At 58.0% G+C, this 20,552-nt stretch overlaps 1 long non-coding RNA gene across 1 annotated transcript; it reads right to left on the bottom strand.

Annotated features, from left to right (window-relative positions):
* Positions 1 to 786: 786 nt before the first annotated feature.
* Positions 787 to 16,186, bottom strand: LOC144335223 (uncharacterized). The gene is made up of 3 exons (XR_013405874.1): positions 12,915 to 16,186; positions 12,600 to 12,669; positions 787 to 1,904 (listed from the first exon to the last, which is right to left on the bottom strand). It is a non-coding gene; the product is annotated as an uncharacterized LOC144335223 (long non-coding RNA).
* Between the last annotated feature and the right edge of the window lie 4,366 nt (positions 16,187 to 20,552).

The following is a 20,552-nucleotide window of genomic DNA, read 5'->3' as shown; positions in this document are numbered from 1 at the left end:
CATCATTCTGGTTAAACAAAATGCCTGCGACACACACTCACGCCACACGCAGCCTGTCTGTCAGCCCCTTTACCAACTGGGGGAAAAGCCCCAAACCTGCGCTTCATGCCAACTTCGTCTTTTTCTCTGTCCTGACACAACAAAGTGAAATTGCAGCGAGCCACGACGGCTCACCTGCAGGGCACAGGGCAGCACCGGGCAGGGCACAGGGCAGCGCACAGGGCAGCACCGGGCAGGGCACAGGGCAGGGCACAGGGCAGCACCAGGCAGGGCACAGAGCAGCACCGGGCAGCGCACAGGGCAGCACCAGGCAGGGCACAGGGCAGGGCACAGGGCAGCACCAGGCAGGGCACAGAGCAGCACCAGGCAGGGCACAGGGCAGCACCGGGCAGCGCACAGGGCAGCACCAGGCAGCACCGGGCAGGGCACAGGGCAGGGCACAGGGCAGCACACAGGGCAGCACCAGGCAGGGCACAGGGCAGCACAGGGCAGCGCACAGGGCAGCACACAGGGCAGCACCAGGCAGGGCACAGGGCAGCACCGGGCAGCACACAGGGCAGCACCGGGCAGGGCACAGGACACAGGGCAGCACCGGGCAGCACACAGGGCAGCACAGCGCACGCCATGCCGCTTGCACCGCAGGTTCCTGTTTTCGGTTCTACCTGGACTCTGCTCTGCGAGGTTCCTCTTCCTCTTTTCCTCCCCCACTGGCACCTCTCTCTCTTCCTCTCTTTCCCCCCTTTCTTTTTCAAACAGCTTCATTGAGGGAAAAAGACACGCACCATAAAAATCAACCATTTAAAGTGTAGAATCCGGTGGCCTTTTGTACATTTCCAAGGTTGTACGACTCTGATTTTAGGATGTTTTCATTACACAAAAGGAAACCTCGTACAACATTGGCAGCCCCTCCCCAGGCCTCGGCGACCACCGTCCACTTTCCATCTCTGGATTTGCCTCTTCTTAGCTCTTCGTGTAAATGGCATCATACACTATGTGGCCTTTTGTGTATGGCTCATTTCACTGAGCATGATCTTTCCATGGTTCATCCATGTTGTAACATATGACAGGGCTTCATTCCTTTGTATTTTTGCAGTGCATTGCACAGATATACCACTCTTTTTCTTTGAGGCAGAGTCTCGCTCTGTTGCCCAGGCTGGAGTGCAGTGGCACAATCTCAGCTCCCTGCAACCTCCGCCTCCTGAGTTCAAGCGATTCTCCTGCCTCAGCCTCCCGAGTAACTGGGATTACAGGTGCACCACTACGCCCAGCTAATATTTGTATTTAGTAGAGCTGGGGCTTCACCATGTTGGCCAGGCTGGTCTTGAACTCCTGACCTCAGGTGATCCGCCCGCCTCAGCCTCCCACAGTGCTGGGATGACAGGCTGAGCCGCCGTGCCCGGTAGATGTACCACATTTTCTTGTCTGTTGATGAGCTTGGGGCTGTTTCCATTTTTTGGCTTTTACGAATAACACCAGGTACACGTGTTACTGGGGACTGTGTTTCTGGTTCTCTTTGGCTACATCTAGGCGTGGACGGCTGGCTCGTGTGGGGCTCCGTGCTTCTTATCTGAGGAGTGACCGGCTGTTCTGCACAGCGGCTGCGCCTGCCACGTTCCCGCCGTGGTGACAAGCTCGTTTCTCCGCCTCCTCACCACACTTGCCATCTGTCCGTGGGGAGGGCCGTCCCGCTGCCGAGGACCCTGGTTCACCGGCCGCTCTTCCCGCTGCATTCCCACCCCCCACGTCTCTGCTCTTTTGAGAGGCTCTGGGTCAGCCATCCGGAGCTTCCACCCACAGGAGCCCCACGGCTTCTTTTCTCTTTGACTTTTCCAGGTCCACCTCTGTGCTTCTGCCATCCCTCTTCTCACAAAAGTGCCTTTCTGCTGCCAGTCCTGCGGCCGCACCTGCACAGAGCAACAACTTTGTCAGGATCCTCTACGAAAATAATTCAGTGATTAAGCATAAACACAATGAACATGCGTTCATATCAAAGGTCCTGCACTGGGTCCCTCTGCAAGCACAGGGAAGGCGGATGTTTTGTTCTCAGGTGCCAGCACCACATTCTCGGACAGGCAGAGATGTTGGCGGCTCAGATGAGCAGAGTTAATCCCTCCCGGACCCCCAGCTCCCCCGGACCCAAGCTTCACAGAGCGCCTCTCCCGGCACGGCCGGGGCGCGTGAGTGAGGAAGACACGTCCTGGATGTGGAACGTTCTTCCCCGGAGCTCTCCCAGCCCATCCGCCCCCGCTGTCTCACGCCCCGCACACCCCAGCTGCTGCAGGGGCATCTCTGAGGCATCACTGGCTGTTCATTGCGTCTCCTCCCCACACAGTAACCTCCAGGCCTCCCCACGTCCCCCAGAACAGAACCTCCATGCCAGGTTCGTTCGTCAACGACGGCCACAGGACAGCACTCAGTGACTCAAATCAATAGTGAACATCGATCGTCCTCAATGTCTTCGGCTCAGGGATTTGGGCGCTGCTCAGCTGTGCTTGTTTGGGGTCTGCTGTGAGGTTGTTACCAAGAGGTCGGTCGACGGTAGCTCCCTCTCAAGGCTGGGGAGCCTTCAGTTCCCCACAGCGTGAGCCTCACGGGCTGCTTAAGGGCCCTGCAACAGGGCAGCTGCTCCCCCAAAGTGAACGACAAGAGAGCGCACCAGGCAGAAGCCATCCTTTCCTGAGCTAGCCTGGGGAGTCTCGGCGCGTCACTCTGACCATATCCTACTCTCTAAAGGCAGGTGCGGAGGCGCAGCCCACGCTCGGGGGACAGGAGCTGGGCTCTACCTTTTGGAAGGAGGACTGTCAAAGTAGCAGATATATTTTAAACCATCATGCCGGGTATCCAAGACCCCACAGCCTGTCCCAGCCCAGTGTCTTTCTGACGGTCCTGCAGGTAAGAAACCTGTTTGATTGTGTTCAGTTCAAGTTTATGTGCACATAGAACGTGCACAGCAACACGTCCAAGGCCTTTGTTCGGTGTAAGCTCTTCACGGGCAGAGCGGGTGCGTCGTACACACAACCCCAACCACCGTGCACACCTGGGAGGCTTCCAAAACTGTGGACCAAACGATAACACCTCAATAATATACTTATTTCCTTTGCACATCAAGGTCAAATTCTAAAAAGGAAAATGTCTGTATAACAGAGAGATTTCTAGGCTGCCCTTATGCCCAGAGCCCCACATTCTATATGGTAAACGTTGACTCTGATCAGGAAGCCCCCAGGAGGTTTTTGTAGCCCACTTTGACCCAGACAACCGACGGTTTCCACTGAAGGCACACGTCTTCCATGAACACAGATGTGCTAAGATGGCATCTCCTCACACCCGCAGGAGGGGGCCCTTGACCTCTCTTCTGTTGCTGTGCCCTTCGTGGGTCAGGCTGCTGGGGAGACACCCACACGCTGTGAGCAGCGAAACGACTCACCCGCGTGGCTCACGGAACCAGACTGGGCATGTGGCTCGGCACTTTGGGAGGCCGAGGCAGGAGGATCCCTTGAGGCCAGGAGTTCCAGACCAGCCTGGGCAACGTAGCAAGACCCCATCTCTATTTTTCAAAAACTAAAAATAAAACAAAACCATCTCCTAGACCTTGGGCACTAGGACAAAACACGAAAAGCTGGGCTCTGCCGCTGCCTGCTGAGCAGCCAAACGTGGCCTCCCTGCTTGGCGAGCTTCTGAAAGCGGGGTCTTCGGTTTCTCTTTGCTGCCCCTTCAACATCACCCTGTGACCTTCAAACGCTTTGGGTCTGTCCTCCAAGTCCAGGCCCCCATTCCAGGGTACCCGTTCCCCACCAGGCTCAGCCTTTTCCAGACAGCACCTCATGTCGACGCAGGCCTTATCAGTGCCTTTATTATCTATCTCCAGTGATGTTCTCCCAGCTTGTCTCCCGACTGTCTGGGACAAGCCCTCAATCCTGCCCAGGCTGACAACCATCAAATCCGGCACCTCCAAATTAAGCCCTGGGGTGGCCACGACACTCCAGGGACAGTGCCTGCTCCACGCCGCCCTGTCCGAGCACACTGGACAGAGGGAGTGTGGCTGGGTGGACAGGGCATGAGTCCTGAGGTTGGCAGGGCCGGTGGCCACCCCCAGCTCATGTGTGGAGAAAGACCCCTCTCCAGGTGAGTGGGGGCTGCTTTCTGGACCACTCCCTCCACAGTGTCAGCGGGGGACACCCCCAGGACTCCCGGCTGCAGTGGGTATTGGAGCTGAGCTGGGCCAGCGCTCCTGCTGTTTGACCTTCAGAGCCTTTTCTCAGGCTCAGCACCTCCTTCCTGCACGTTTTGCTCAGTCATCTCTGTGCCCATCACAATTTCTCAGTGTTTGCCCACCGGGGCACCTGTCAGCTGCGGGAGGCCAACAAAGCCGCCTGGCCCTGCGAGGATTGACGTCCTGGGCTCCCAGCTGCCCCCACCACCCACGCTCATCCTTCACCCGCCTTTAATTTACTTCTGACACTGGGGTCTTAAGCCTCTGGCCTCAGCCTCCCTGCAGCTCCGAGTTCCACGGCGACCCCAAGCAAGTCCCTCAATACCAGGGGGACCCGAGAGCAGCGGCTGCTGCAAAGACAGCCCGTGGTCACCCAGTTGCCAGGACACTGGCCAGAGTGTGGAGTCGGCCCCCGGGGCTCACATCACCTCAGCGTCCTGCAGGCTGCACCACTGGCCTCAATTTCACCGAAGCTCTGAGACAAGCCCTTGCCGGGCTCTGCAGTGCCCGACCCACCAAAGCTGCCGGGGCGGCCCCTCCAAGCTCCGCCCCCAGGACCAGGCGCCGCCCCTGAGCACAGAACAGATTCCACCACAGGGCTGCAGGGAGAGGAAGCTCAGGGCTGTGACTCCACCCACGGGAAGGATGTGCTGGAGGAAGGCGTGGTGTGATGGTGGACCACGTCCACCTCCATGGACCCCCACCGCCTCCCCTCCCCGCCAGTGTGGGGTGACAGTGGACCACGTCCGCCTCCATGGACCCCCACCGCCTCCCCTCCCCACCAGTGTGGGGTGATGGTGGACCACATCCACCTCCATGGACCCCCACCGCCTCCCCTCCCCACCAGTGTGGGGTGACAGTGGACCACGTCCGCCTCCATGGACCCCCACCGCCTCCCCTCCCCACCAGCGTGGGGTGATGGTGGACCACATCCACCTCCATGGACCCCCACCGCCTCCCCTCCCCACCAGCGTGGGGTAATGGTGGACCACATCCACCTCCATGGGCCCCCATCGCCTCCCCTCCCCACCAGTGTGGGGTGACGGTGGACCACGTCTGCCCCCATGGACCCCCATCGGCTCCCCTCCCCGCCAGCGTGGGGTGACGGTGGACCACGTTCATCTCCATGGGCCCCCATCGCCTCCCCTCCCCCTGGTCCTGCCCAACTCAAACCTGCCTCACCTCAGACCCAACCACGGAGACCTCTCAGCCCCCCCTGCCACCTAACTGCCCATAGCCAGGCCGTGATGGCCCCACTGCTGGCTCCTGTGAGGCCACTGCCCTCCCCTATGGTGGCGCCTGTGTCACCCCAGCCCCTCAGAGAGACGCTTTGAAACAGGAACCTGGAGAGGAAAGGGCAGAGGCTACACGGCGTAGGGCCCAGCGAGGCCAAACGACTTGTCCAAGGTGGAGCGGCCTGAGGGCACGGCCCTGGCGTGACCTGAGAAGCGTCTGAGCACCAGGGACAAGCTCCGCCCCTCCCTCTCCCCACCCGGGGCGTCGAAGGAGGCTGGGTGCCCACTCAGAAGAAGAATCGCAAGTCAGTCACCCCCTGGAACACCGGCCAGGTGTCCCGCCGCCCCACGCGCACGACCCACCGCTCACACAGGAGGCGAGCCCACGGAGACAGATCTGACTCTCCGAGGAACACCGGGCCCTGTGCCACCAGCTCCAAGCTGTGTGGGCACCACCGCTCCACACCTGGCTTTGGGCAGGTCAGCCGGCCATACCTGGGAGCCACACTAGGGCTGTTTTCACCCTTGACCTTCTAGCAAGCTCATCGCACAGCTCCTGACCTTGCAGGCTCTCTGCACCTTTGGGAAGAACAGAATCGCCAAAGTTGAAAAGTCTTTGTCCACCACTTCCATATGTTTTGTGATTTTTAAAGACACCATGCAAACGCTGGACAGGAGACCCGGTTCCGAGACAGCCCAGCCTGGATGAGACTCGAGGCAACCACAAAAACCGCAGACCCTGAGGTTTGCCTGCACCATCGGCCCCCGTAAGATACACCCTGCTCCCCTCTGCGACGAATCCTGGGCTGCTCTGGTGTTTAGACATCCGGCCCTGGCCCCATGCGCCAGAGACAGCACCTGCTTAAACCCAATACAAAGGGCGGACGCTGGCGCCTCCCCCTCCTTCAGTGCTTCTAGGGGAGCACGAGACCCTTCCACCCACCACCCATCTCAAATTTCCTAGGGAGAAAGGGTGGAAATTCCTAAAGATAATTACGGTGAGGCTTTTGGGTTGGGGTTTTTGTGGGGGCGGGGGTACTGATTTGAGACGAGAACTTGTCTTTTTGCTATCTCTTCCCTTCCCTAAACCCCTATTGGGAATCATACACATAAAAAATGTGGCCGGGTGCAGTGTCTGACGCCTGTAATCTCAGTACTTTGAGAGGCCGAGGCAAGAGGACCACCTGAGCCCAGGAGTTCAAGACCCACCTGGGCAATAAAGAAAGACCCCGTGTTTACTTAAAAAAAAAAAAAAAATTAGCTGGGCATGGCAGTGCATGCCTGTAGTCCCAGCCACTCAGGAGGCTGAGGTGGAAGGATCGCTTGAGCCCAGGAGATTGAGGCTGTCTCAAAAAGATGTGCTAGTTTTCAGAGGAACAGGATTCACAGTGGTGTGAAGTATCACCTCCTGGCTGTTTTGAAGCGTCCTGCTAAAGCCGTCCAACGGGATGCTATGTGTGTGTTTCTGGGCACTACGCAGTGGCACACCCTCTCGTATTTGGGATGGGCTGCGCCCATCACACACACCACCCGCCCTCTCCCAGCACTCCTGTGCTGGGCTTCTACAACCCTCACCAATGCCTCCTTTCCACACTGAAGAGATTCTCCTCCCTAGGTACAGCCATGGAGATCCCAGGACTTCTCGTGAGTTATACTTAAAAAGGAAAAAAAGAAAGTCCGATGTGTTTGCAGAATGGCCAGGTCCACAGCCCCAGGGACGGTGCAGGACATCTGCCCACAGGACACACAGGGGAGATCATTCCTTTCGTCGAACTGCACGTGCACACAAGCAGCACACTCCTCTTCCTCATCAGAACTATTGGGAAGTTTCACGAGCACCGTCCTGTAGATAATACAATTGATTGTGATTGGCTGTTAAATATCTAAAAAGGTGTTTAAATTCAGTGCTGTTCTGACCTCCGGCTCAGCCAAGATGCCCATCTCCACTGGTTTGGTTTGGTGGTGTCCCCACCCAAATCTCGTCTTGAATCAGAATAATCCTAATCCCCACATGTCGAGGGAGAGCCGAGGCGGAGGTGATTGGATCAGGGAGGCGGTTTCCTCCGTGCTGTTCTCATGATGGTGAGTGAGTTCTCATGAGACCTGATGGCTCTATAGGTGTCTGGTAGCTCCTCCTGCATCATCCTCTCTCCTGCCACCTTGTTAAAAAGGTGGCTGCCTCCCTCGGCCTTCTGCTGTGATTGTTTCCTGAGGCCTGCCCAGCCATGCGGAACTGTGAGTCAATTAAATCTCTTTCCTTTATAAATTACCCAGTCTCGGGAAGTTCTTTACAGCAGCGTAAAAGTGGACTAACACCCACCCTGTTCAGGCTTAAACCAACCAGGAAAAGTTGTGTCACAGAGGTTTGGAGACTGACAGGCTTCCAGTCTGATGAAGCTTGCACACGCTGCCCGGCTCAGAGGCGAAACCACATTCTCAGGGAGGCTGTGCAGTTCAAACGGGAGGGAGCTGGAGGAACTGCAATATTTTTCACCCTATGGAAATGAACTGGGACCCCGTCTTCTAGAACGCTACAGAAGGCTCCATATAGACGACACAGGCGTTGAAGTATCACCCTGAGCTTCTCGTTTTGAAGGTGGCCAAGGCCTTGTGACGTTGCCCCTAATTACAAGGCAGTGAAATGGTTCCCACTATATTCTGCATTTGTAAGTTCTGAGCAAAAGTCCTGATTCTCAGGGTCTGTCAGGTAAATGGGGCAGCCTGGGCCTGACTTTGTGGCTCAAACAGCCAAGGTTCCCAAACATAAAGGGCAGCTGGATGGACACAGTGCCGACCCACCCCCAAAAGGGAAACCAAGCCCCTAGCCCAACCAGTCGCAGGAGGCCTGTCCCCCTGGGAGGTAGGGCAGCTGGTGGCCGTCATGTCCTTAGCTGTCCCACAGGTTTGGAAGGGACTCAGGCCCACCCCCAGCTCTTACCCACACAGTATCCCCACTTCCCAAGTCTGCCTTCCATCTCTTCCACATGCTTGGCTGCAACCTCTGGTCCACCCAGGCACCCCTCTCTGCCATGAACCCCCATCCCAACACTCTTGATAGTTAATGGTACCCCATCAGGGGACATCTTCTGAATTACCTCCTCACACAGCCCCGTAATTTTGCACAAGCATCTTTCACAGTCAGCCAGCCCCTAGAGCCACACATGAAACACAGCCCTGCACAAGGAGTAGGTGCTCACTTAATTTCAGTGAATGAACATTCCTTTCAGTTAAAGTCTTCGTTAAAACAACATAGCACAAACTTTTGAAATAAGATAATCTTAAACCCAGCAAATTTTACAGGGAGCTACCTAATCATATTGCCTCCCATCCTGGCTCCACCTCCTTTTGTCCTGCTCTGCCTCCTCCTGTCCTGACCCCGCCTCCTCCTGCCCCGCCTCCTGTCCTGACCCCGCCTCCTCCCCTCCTGACCCCGCCTCCTCCCGTCCTGACCCCGCCTCCTCCCCTCCTGACCCCGCCTCCTCCCGTCCTGACCCCGCCTCCTCCCCTCCTGACCCTGCCTCCTCCTGTCCTGACCCCGCCTCCTCCTGTCCTGACTCTGCCTCCTCTTTTCCTGCCCCGCCTCCTGTCCTGACCCCGCCTCCTCCCCTCCTGACCCCGCCTCCTCCCCTCCTGACCCTGCCTCCTCCTGTCCTGACCCCGCCTCCTCCCCTCCTGACCCTGCCTCCTCCCCTCCTGACCCCGCCTCCTCCCGTCCTGACCCCGCCTCCTCCCCTCCTGACCCTGCCTCCTCCCCTCCTGACCCTGCCTCCTCCTGTCCTGACTCTGCCTCCTCTTTTCCTGCCCCGCCTCCTGTCCTGACCCCGCCTCCTCCCCTCCTGACCCCGCCTCCTCCCCTCCTGACCCCGCCTCCTCCCCTCCTGACCCCGCCTCCTCCCCTCCTGACCATGCCTCCTCCTGTCCTGACTCTGCCTCCTCCTGTCCTGACTCTGCCTCTTTTCCTGCCCCGCCTCCTGTCCTGACCCCGCCTCCTCCCGTCCTGACCCCGCCTCCTCCCGTCCTGACCCCGCCTCCTCCTGTCCTGACCCCGCCTCCTCCTGTCCTGACTCTGCCTCCTCTATTCCTGCCCCGCCTCCTGTCCTGACCCCGCCTCCTCCCCTCCTGACCCCGCCTCCTCCTGTCCTGACCCCGCCTCCTCCTGTCCTGACTCTGCCTCCTCTTTTCCTGCCCCGCCTCCTGTCCTGACTCCGCCTCCTCCCCTCCTGACCCCGCCTCCTCCCCTCCTGACCCTGCCTCCTCCTGTCCTGACTCTGCCTCCTCCTGTCCTGACCCCGCCTCCTCCTGTCCTGACTCTGCCTCCTCTTTTCCTGCCCCGCCTCCCGTCCTGACCCCGCCTCCTCCCGTCCTGACCCCGCCTCCTCCCCTCCTGACCCTGCCTCCTCCTGTCGTGACTCTGCCTTCTCCTGTCCTGACTCTGCCTCCTCTTTTCCTGCCCCGCCTCCTGTCCTGACCCCGCCTCCTCCCCTCCTGACCCCGCCTCCTCCCCTCCTGACCCTGCCTCCTCCTGTCCTGACTCTGCCTCCTCCTGTCCTGACTCTGCCTCCTCTTTTCCGGCCCGCCTCCTGTCCTGACCCCGCCTCCTCCCGTCCTGACCCCGCCTCCTCCTGTCCTGACCCCGCCTCCTCCTGTCCTGCTCTGCCTCCTCCCTAAGAACCTGGCTGGGGAGCCCTGGCCATGGGAAGTCCGTGCCATGTTGAGGGGGCACAGTAAACAGAGGAGAGGTCCTGCCCTCAAGGGTTTGGGGGATCTGGCCTCAGGGAGCTCTGCAAACAGGTTTTATGTTTTTATTGAGGTAAAATTCACATATAAATTTAACCATTTAAAAATGTACACCTCAGTGATTTTTAGTCTATTTGGAATGTTATGCAACCATCACCTCTACCTAGTTCCGAAACATTGTTATCGCCCCAAAAGAAACCCACGCCTGTCAGCAGCCCCAGCCCCAGGACCCCACCTGCGGCTGTGTGGGTGGCTGTGCCTGTCCTGGGACCCCCGCGTGCTCCTGTGTGGCGGCTTTCTCTGGGCTTCACATTTTGAGTCCGTCGGGGGCTACATCCCTTGCTGTGGCCAAGAGGACTCCACCATGTGGGTGCCCAGCGTGTCTGTGGGCGGCTGGTCCCCTGTGCCCCCCCTACCAGCAGACCTGCCCCTTCAAGGAGGGTTGCAGGGTCCTGTGGGCCAGAGCAGCGGTAGAGCACTGAGGTCTATCTGGTTTCCAGCAGCCTGCATGGCTCCAGGAGCACTGAGGTCTATCTGGTTTCCAGCAGGCTGCGTGGCCCTGGGACACCCTCGGGTGCTCATGGCCAGCGTGATGGAAACGCTATGCTTGGCAGGACAGGCCAGACTCTCCAATGAATAAAGGGCAAAAACTGCACTTACCTTGGCTATGCAGGAAAAAATCAGAGCAAAATCTTCCCAAAACAACTGCAGGGGCCACCCAGGCTCCCAAGCGCACTTCCTACATGAGCGTGTGAGGCTCCAGGCCTTTCGGGTGAGCCCTGGCCTGGGCACTGGCCCCTGGACACCGGCCCTCCGGCACGGAGAACAGGCTTGGGCACCCCAACCTGACGCCCTGGCCCTAGGCCTCCCGAGGGAGCTGAGTGGGAAGCCCCTGAGCCTCCGAATCAGCATTTCCATGTCAAAAGGTCTTAGCAGTAGCCCCAGCTTCTGTCCCTGCGATTTTATCCTGGGACTTCCTGGGCATCAAAGTGGGGCTGGAACAGGACTGAGCTGAGCCCCCAGTGCCCAGAGCAAGGTGGGAGGAATCCCTGGTCTCAGGGCCTGTGCAGAAGAGACTGGCCAGGGGACACCCTGGGCCTCAGCCCACTTATGGCTACAGCTCTCCGTTTCCCCTGGCCTGTCACACTGCCCCACATTTCCCCTGGCCTGTCACACAGGCCCCCCTGCCCCCAGCCCTCTGTCCTGAGGTTACAGAGATTGGAACCCTGGCCTCTCAGGCTCCCGAATTCTGGTTTCCGTTTTATTCACATCCATGGATTGGGGCTGGGAACAGAGGGCGAGGCCACACTCAGACACACTCTGAGCAGGCCCTGCAGACAGAGGCTGGACCCGGGCTGGGGCTGAGACGTGAAAAGCAGCCCCAGATCTGGTGGGAAGCGAGGGCCTCAGCAGGAGGAAACACTGGCCCAACGTCATGCGGGCTGCAAGGCTCTTCCCCCCTCTGGATCCTTTCCATAAACCAGGAGAGGCCTTTGCACACTAGGAACGTTGCTCAGGGGCCACGCAGTCTAGGAGAAGCTCCCCGTACCAGCCTCGCGCCCCGCCGTACCCAGGAGTACGAGGCCCCAGCTCACTGACACTGCTGGGAGTGTATGCAAAGGGAGAAGGAGAGAAAAAGCATTGTTTGTAATGCAAGGAAAAAGGGAACCTAAAATCTTAACATCCATTGATTATGTTCACAAAATAAAAACCTGCACAACTGTTAGCCTGAGTGAGGTACCTCCATAGTCACGGTCATGGAAGTCTGTCCCAAGATTTCATTTTAAAATCAATCCAGAAAATTATATACATATTTATAAAACGTGCTCCTGATTTGGAAAAGCCTGAAAACATACTGTTGTGTGCATAAAAGGAGAAAAGGTCCACAGTGGCCTACACGAAAGGATGAAAATAGATCATCCCTGGGTCGTGAAAATGGATAATTTCATCAGTAGGAGAACAATAGTTACATTTGTTTTGTGATTTTAAAAAACAAGCCCCTCGAAACCTGCTCTTGAAAGTAGGTTAAAAGGGTCCCACATCCCCAGCCGGGACGGGAAAAGCCAGACTCCTCCGAGGAACACAGCATGGTTTTCCTGGACTGAAGGTTGTCGTTGGTGATTCGCACACCCCCACACACCGCAGTCAGGTCAGCATCCTGCAGGAGGCCAACGCCCGGGGGATGGGGAGGGGACCCTGGGGGTCCACACAGACTGTTCCAGGGACCCTCTGGTTCCACCCGCTGGCAGGGACTTAGGGCCCCTCAGGGAGGGCGTCGACTCCCAAGACCCCCCACAGCCTTTCCTGGTGTCCCCACCACACAGCACTGAGCACGGCCTGGCCCCCGGCTGCAGACCGCATGGCCTTTCCCCACCGGCCCTCCTGCAGACCTGGCTCCTGCCCCGCTCTGTACACACCTGGCGAGCTTTCTGAGAGAGCAGTTACTGTCTGGCTCCTTCTGCTTCAACGTTCTGCCTGGCCACGGCCCTTTCAAAAGAAAAAAAAGTAAATAAATCTCTCAAAATAGGGTCCATCCTGGGACCTGGGTGCCCTGCGTGCACAGACAGGAGAACAAAAGGGCCCGCCCGTTGGGAAAATGGTTCCCCAAGGCCACCTCCCAGAGCTACAGTCCCTGGTTCTGGGGCCCCTGTCAGCCCTGCCTGCTGTAGGGGGGGAAAGCCAGGCTCTGGAACCCAGCCCCTCGCGCCAGGGAAGCCGCCACCAGGACTGACCTGCCAAGAGGCCGTTCTCCCACAGGTCAGTGCAGGGTGGGGCCGCTGGGCAGGCTCAGGACCCCAGACCCCATCCTCTTTGCCAGGCTCCTGCAGAGCCATGGAGCCTTCACCCTCTTCTCTCAGACAGCAGAAAAAACTCTCAGGTGAGGAGAAAAGAAAACCTGCACCAGCCCTCACTCTGAAGGAGGGGGTCCCGGAGGTAGACCCCAGCCCACCAAGCATCAGGGTTTGCAACCCCAGCCTCCGAAGGATCAGCTCGTGGACTGAGAGGGGCTCCTCGCTCGCTTGTCTGTTGTCAGGGCAAAGAAACTTGGACTCAGGATGGCCAGGCTAGAGAGACCCCCCAGTCCTCCAGAGAGAAAAATTTCTGAGCAGCCGACCGTGGGGAGGACGTGTCTGGAGAGCACAAAAGGCTTGAGGCTCTTTCCTGCGAAAACCCTGGGTGTGATAATGACCGGCTCCCCCAAATCCTGAGTCCAGGGCATTCAACAGGAAACATAAGGACATTTTGGAAAGAATGAAAATGTGTGTTTTGCTTTGTACAGAACAAGACACAAACGTTCACAGCCACATTACTCACAACAGCCAAAAAGACCATCGCCAGATGAGTGAATAAAACACGGTCTGGCCACATGAAGGGCCGTTACCCAGCCTTGAAGAGGAAGGAAAGTCAGACGCTTGCGATGGCACGGATGAGCCCCGAGGACACTGTGCCGAGGGAAATAGCCCAGACGCATAAGGGCAAATCCTGCGTGACTCCACTCATGTGCAGCCCCAGGTCGTCCGCTTCGTGGAGACGGAAGCAGAGCGGTGGGTGCTGGGGGAGGGGGACTGGGAAGTTCGTGTTCCACGGGGACAGAGTCTCGGTGAGGGAAGATAAAACATCCTGGAAATTGACAGTTAGTTAATGTAAATGTATTTCATGCCACCAAGCTGTAGACTTAACAACAGTTAAGATGGTAGAGTTTGTTTTATATACATATAAAATACAAATTACACAAGTTAAAAAGTAATTTTTACAACACATATAACATGACCCCAGTGATGTGAGCACACACATAAACATCGATGTGTTTGTATGCACGGACAGACACACAGACATGTGGCTTAAAGTTCTGACAGAAATGCCCGGAAGGCTGACGGCCGTGGGCTTTGGGTGGGGAGACAGCGCAGCCCAGAGATAAGACCCCTCCCCCATGCACTGCTTTCCCTGCTGGAGACCTGCTGTGATTTCTAAGTTTTCTGAAAGGGGCAGGCAGCCCTTTCACAATGGAACAGAAGTTATGAAATGTGCGTCTTCCCCCGCCTGCCCCCTCGGCCTTTCGGCCTCACTCCACACAATGAGGCTGTTCAGCCGCTCTGCCACGCTGCCACGCACTTGCGGCTGCACCCTGGTTCCTCAGCCATCCGCCAGGACAGCGCCGCCCACGCCCTCGCCCGGCCTCCTTCCTCCTCCCCTGGGGAGGGGCAGAGGCGCCCCCAGGCCAGCACCCCCACGGTTGTGCCCACCCATGCCCAGGCATCCCTCCGTCCCCACCAGCCAGTGCCCTCCCCTCTGAGGGTCAGAGACACTTTTCCAGCTGCTGCACTTTGCTGTCCTCTCAGCGCTCAGTAAAGTAAGCGGAATCGGTGGCATCCACTGGGTTTGTTATGCCGTGTTCCCCCAATGCATAATTATGTCTCTACAAGGCACATTCTTGGTGCACGGCCATGCCTTGGTGCCAGAACCCCAGACGTCTTCCTGCATTCCTGGGCTGTGACACCGCCCCGCAGCCTGGCGTGTGTACTCAGCCAGATGTGTGCGTGGAGCTGGCCGTGGTGGCCTGGCTGGGCCTGGGGCAAGAGGGGCCCTGTCAGAGAGGACGTGGCTGCGGGGCTGAGGGGCTGCCTGTGTCTTGTGGCCAGTGGGAGGCCTGCTGGGGAGCCTCTGGCCCCCAAACCCGGCCTTGACACATCCAGCCCAGACGAGAACCTGCCGCTGTGGTGCTCATGGCCGGTGGCCCGAGGGTGGCCGTCCTGTTTTCCTGTTCAGCAAAGGGAGGCCCTGCGTGGTCTGAGATCCAAGGACCCCCAGCGATCCCTGAGCAAGGGTGGCCAACGGGACTGAGGCCAGGCCAGGCTGGGGTTGTGGGTGACCGTGCTCTGGGGGCTCTGAAAGGCAAAGTGAAGGGTGAGGACACGCCTCTTCAGGCAGCACCAACCAGGCAGATCAGGGTCCTCCCACCGTCCCCAGAAGGCCAACCCAGAGAGGACCCCACAGGCACGGGGGCGCCTGCATGCCAGGCCAGCACCCCCAAATGATGTGACCCCAGGAGCAGCCACCTGGCCAAGAACTGTCTGCCGGTCCCAGGGCCTCTGAGCTCCTGAGATGCGGGAGAGGGGCAGCCTCTCTTCTGAAACCCACTGAGGGGACAGGGACTCAATGGTCAACGTGGCTCGAGATCCGTCACATCTAGTCCACGTGTAACTGTCCCAAAGGCTGGATGAGAATTCCTAGTTCCCCCCTCACAGCTACGTGCCCTGGGCCAGTGGCTCACCCTCTCTGTGCTGTGGTCCTCCCTCGAGCAGTGAGGAATAATGGTGCAGTGATCATCTGCAATGACCCTGCAGTGAGGACTGATCCTGCAGTGAGGACCGATCCTGCAGTGAGGACTGATCCTGCAGTGAGGACTGATCCTGCAGTGAGGAACGATCATGTAGTGAGGAACGATCCTGCAGTGAGGACTGATCCTGCAGTGAGGACTGATCCTGCTGTGAGGACTGATCCTGCAGTGAGGACTGATCCTGCAGTGAGGACTGATCCTGCAGTGAGGAACGATCAGGCAGTGAGGACTGATCCTGCTGTGAGGAACGATCGTGTAGTAAGGACTGAGTGTGCAGTGAGGACTGATCCTGCAGTGAGGACTGATCCTGCAGTGAGGACTGATCCTGCAGTGAGGACTGAGCGTGCAGTGAGGACTGATCCTGCTGTGAGGACTGATCCTGCAGTGAGGAACGATCGTGTAGTGAGGAACGATCCTGCAGTGAGGAACGATCGTGTAGTGAGGAACGATCCTGCAGTGAGGAACGATCGTGCAGTGATCATCTGCAATGATCGTGCAGACCTCATTGAGCGGTTGTGCCACAGACATAACATGGGTCCAAGTGCACTCAGCACCAAGTGGGGCCTTCCAGTCACTCATAGTCATAATCCCATTTACCCGAACAGAGTTCAGAGGCTGAGAGATCTGGTCTGTCCTGCTGGTAGAGGCTGGGACCTGCTGTCACAGTGTGAGCCTCCCTCTGCTTGTTCTCACCCAGAGCCCTGTGCCCCCCTTCCCCCACCAGTGCCCACACTGCCCCCGTCCTCCACCCAAAGCAACAGCTTTGTCACGAAACTCCCCACTCAGAAAACTAGAGAGTGCTCATCTACTCAGGATGCTCAAAGCCACTGTTTAACTCGGGTGCAACTTTAAAATGTCATCTGTGTTTATCTCTAGGTGATGGGATTTTAGCTAACTTTAAAAATTTTGTCTTTCTTTCATAGCATACTTTGTGCTGTTTGAAAATTACAAAGCCCTATTTTTAAATCCTTCTGTATCTTCCTCTCTCCTCTCTCTTCATAGACCTTCTCTGCTCTGGTCAGCCAGGTCCAGTGGCTGCCCCCCCCTGCACTGGCCCTCAGCCCACTTCCCGTCCAGCACCTGTGTGTGACACCGCGTGCCCGTCTGCCCGGCCCCCTCAAGGCTGCAGTGGTATTGCTGAGTCCACCTGGAACGTTCCTCATTCTCCACGGTGGCTCCCAGAGGGGCAACAGGTGACGGCAAAGGAAGAAAATTCAGGCTGCGGACGAGCCTCATCCCAAGCTCCCCAGGCTCCTCTCCTTTGAGACTTGGACATCCTGAGTCCACATGTTGTCCCGAGGCTCCTGGACTCTGCCCCCAGCAGGAGCCCTAGGCTGCAATGGGGGCAGGATTTTATAAGTAGCTCTGTGTCCTGGGCAGCCCCATGAGGGCCCTCTCTCCCAAGGGGGAAGGGGACAGAGGGACCCCCATCCCAGCAGGGGCACCTTCCACGCCTGCGCCAACACCCCCCGAAGCCCCCACAGTCCGCTGTCCAGCAGCCAACCCAGTCAGGTTCCCGAAGCCCCCAGTGCAAGGGTCTAACCCAATACGGCAGTGAGTGGCCCATGCGTGACGGTCCCGGCACTGCCGGCACAAATGACCACAAACAAGGTGGCTTAAAACAACAGAATTGTGCCGTCTCACGGCTCTGGAGGCCAGAGTCTGCAATCGAGGAGCTGCAGGGCCACGAGGTGTCTGCCTGAGGGAGCTCCCCACGGCCGCTCTCAGGGGACCCTGCCCTGCGTCTTCCAGCTTCTGGTGGATCAGACGCTCCTGGCCTTTGGCCACAGTGCTGCAATCTCTGCCTCTGTCTTCACATGGGCCTCACCCTCTGTGTCTCTGTTTTCTTCTCGGAAAGACACCAGTCATATTGGATTAGGGCCTGTCCTTATGATATCATCCTAGCTTGATCATGTCTGCAGAGACCCTGTTTCCAAATACAGCCACATTCACAGGCCCCGGGGGTTAGGACGCGAACATGTCTTTTCAGGGAACACAGTCGTCACACATAATTCCATCCCATCACCATGTTGAATAGCAGATCCAGTGACTAGTGAGTTTTAATAAAAGGAAACATCTGTAAAAGGTACAATTAGGCAACTGCAAAACCCTACCACTGGTGCAACGCTTTATTCTCTTGGATTGGTCTTTAGTTGCAAACAATTAACAATTCTTAAGGTCTACTAAATTCTGTTTTAAAGAACTTCAAAATCAGTTTCATGAATGAGCTAAAATGTGCACCTTTACGAAATAAAAATCACGTCTCAGAGTTTACACTGTCACGCTGTTTAAATGTCAAACACAAACAAAAGTGCTGAGGTCACAACAAATCAGAAAGCGGAAATAAGTTGTTTCTTCACTTTTCTAGTCACAGTGCTGTCGCTGTTTATTTCTACTCGACTGTTTTGACACAGAAAACGTGGTATTGACGTAGGAGACAGGCGAGCCTGGTCCCCGGACCGACCAAAGACAGGACAAACTGGAAGGGACGCCGAGGCCACCTCCAGCCGCTCACTGCCTTGGCAACACCTAGAAGCGACTGCCCATCCTCCAGCTATATCTGAATAACCCGCCCCCTAATTAGCATGTCATTAAAAGTGGTTACCAATATGACTGCAAGTTGGCCCTGGGCGGCTGCACCCTGCACACCGCCTGAGGGGCAGCCCCGCACTGTGGGAGCGGTCGCAGAGCCGGACCACCATGGCCGCCTCAGCCAAGCTGCCGGCTTCCCCACCACCTGGCTCCTGAGTCCCTTCCGGAGGGAAGCGAGAAGCTGCCCAGCATCAGTGCCCCAGGGCTGAAGACGCAGGCTGCACCCAGGGCCAGTGCAAACACTTCTGTCGCTTCGAATTTACTCCTAAAACCAGTGCATGTCGCTGAACCCCACTGTGCTGGGGCAGCAGCTCTGACTGGGAGTTCTACAACTAAACACCACAGAGAATGTCGTGTTTACTGAAGCGTACGTGTAACCCTGTCATTGCTTGAACGTGTCTCCAGGAAAGATAAGATGGAGTCCTAACTCTCAGTACCACAGGGGGAGGCCTCACTTGGAAATCACATCTTCAAGCAAATTCAGATTTACATTCAATCAAATTCAAATTAGGTCATTAGAGTGGGCCTAAGGCAGGGTCCCAGGCAGGAGGGGTGGGGGCCACATCCCTGCCTCCTTCTCAGACAGGACCCGGTCTCAGGGCCCAGCCTGTGAGCTCCCTGCCCGTGCTGCCGGCCACTGGGAGAGGCTCCTCGACACACACTGGTCAGCCCCTGCTGGCCAGCCTCGCCCTGAGTTAAACCCAGGAGAGACAGTGAGAGAAGCCCCTGGTGTGGGTGGGGCTGGGAGGGAGGAAAGGCCCAAGGGAGCTGGCAGGGAGGGTGGGTGCTGGGACGTCTCTCACAGCACGCTGCTCCCTTTGCCCTCGTTTTCTGCCCATGAAGCCACTTTCCAGCTCGCCAGGAACGGGGAACCCTTGGTAGGAGATGGGACGGGTGTCCCAGAGCCGGGAGGAGCAATCGCAAGCTCAGATCCCTTCTGTCTCCTGTGACTCTCACTGTTTTGAACCCCAAAGGCCCACAGATGGCTGTGACTGTGACCACATCTCCCAGAGTCACCTGGGTCCCAGGCCCGACCACTCTTTGGGAACCGGCTGCCACCCGTCCACTGTCATCGGTTCAGACTCAGCAGCCTCATCACCTGGGATGAGCCAGGGCGTCGTGTCGGGGGCTGGGGGGCTGCATGAGCCCCAGTCCCTTCCACTAAGAAACGCCTCCTGGTCCCCATGCTCCAGCCTCTAGGCTGTGGGACTCACCCTTCAGGTGGCCAACATTCCCACGGTCGCGTGATCCTTTCCTCTCCGCATGCAAACAGACGGCGCAGGGACCTCGTGCAGGGCCATCGCCGCCCAGAGGAGAGTCCTGCCTTGCTGCTGACCGGGGGCCCTGAGGCATCGGGCGTCCTCCCACGCACCCCTCTCGCCCACGCCTGGGCCTTCCAGGCCCACCCCCGCCTGGACCGGTGGACCCCTCTCCGTGGCCCCTCTGATCCACAGCCAGCACAGGGGGAGGCCCCTCCAGAGGGTGGAGGCAGTTGCCCGAGTCCAGCTGCCAAGAACAACAAGGAGGGCCGGGCGCGGTGGCTCAAGCCTGTAATCCCAGCACTTTGGGAGGCCGAGACGGGCGGATCACGAGGTCAGGAGATCGAGACCATCCTGGCTAACACGGTGAAACCCCGTCTCTACTAAAAAATACAAAAAACTAGCCGGGCGAGGTGGCGGGCGCCTGTAGTCCCAGCTACTCGGGAGGCTGAGGCAGGAGAATGGCTAAACCCGGGAGGCGGAGCTTGCAGTGAGCTGAGATCCGGCCACTGCACTCCAGCCTGGGTGACAGAGCGAGACTCCGTCTCAAAAAAAAAAAAAAAAAAAAAAAAAAAAAAAAAGAACAACAAGGAGAAGGGGAGTGGGGCTCCCCTCCCCAACTCTCCACCCCAGACCCCGCTCAAGGGGCACATTCACCGAAGACAGGAAGCCCCACATCTGATGCCTGCCGGGCCTGCTCACCGCTTCCCGGAACGTGCCCCCATCTCATCGGGAAACACCAGGCCAAGCCTCCTGTGGGCGCTCTCCGAGTGGGAAGAGGCAGGAGCTCCTCTCAGGGCCGGGGCCCATGAGCGAAGTGCTTCGCTGGGGACCCTGGCGAGGAGGCCCCTCCCGGGCCGCTCGGGGACCCTTCCTGCAAATTTCTGCCTATGCCTCGCTTCCGGCCTCCGACCCAGGACGGCACCAGCCCTCCCCCGCAGCGTGATCTCTGAAAACCCAGGATCCCGAGACGCGCTGCACTGGTGCAGTCAGGGTATGTCCCGCCTGTTTCCTTCGATTCTGTGTCCGGTGCGGGTGCACAGCCTCAAGTCGTCCGCCAGCCTCGGCCTCCCAAAGTGCTGGGATTACAGGCCTGAGCCACCGCGCCCGGCCTCCCATATTCTTCTGCAACCACCATCCTCCCGGTGCCCTCGGCCCTGAGCAGGGAGGCTGGACCAGGA

This window comes from Macaca mulatta, chromosome 16, assembly GCF_049350105.2.
Source record: "Macaca mulatta isolate MMU2019108-1 chromosome 16, T2T-MMU8v2.0, whole genome shotgun sequence".
In the NCBI taxonomy this organism is placed as follows: Eukaryota; Metazoa; Chordata; class Mammalia; order Primates; family Cercopithecidae; genus Macaca; species Macaca mulatta.
This window is presented reverse-complemented; position numbering and strand designations above follow the sequence as displayed.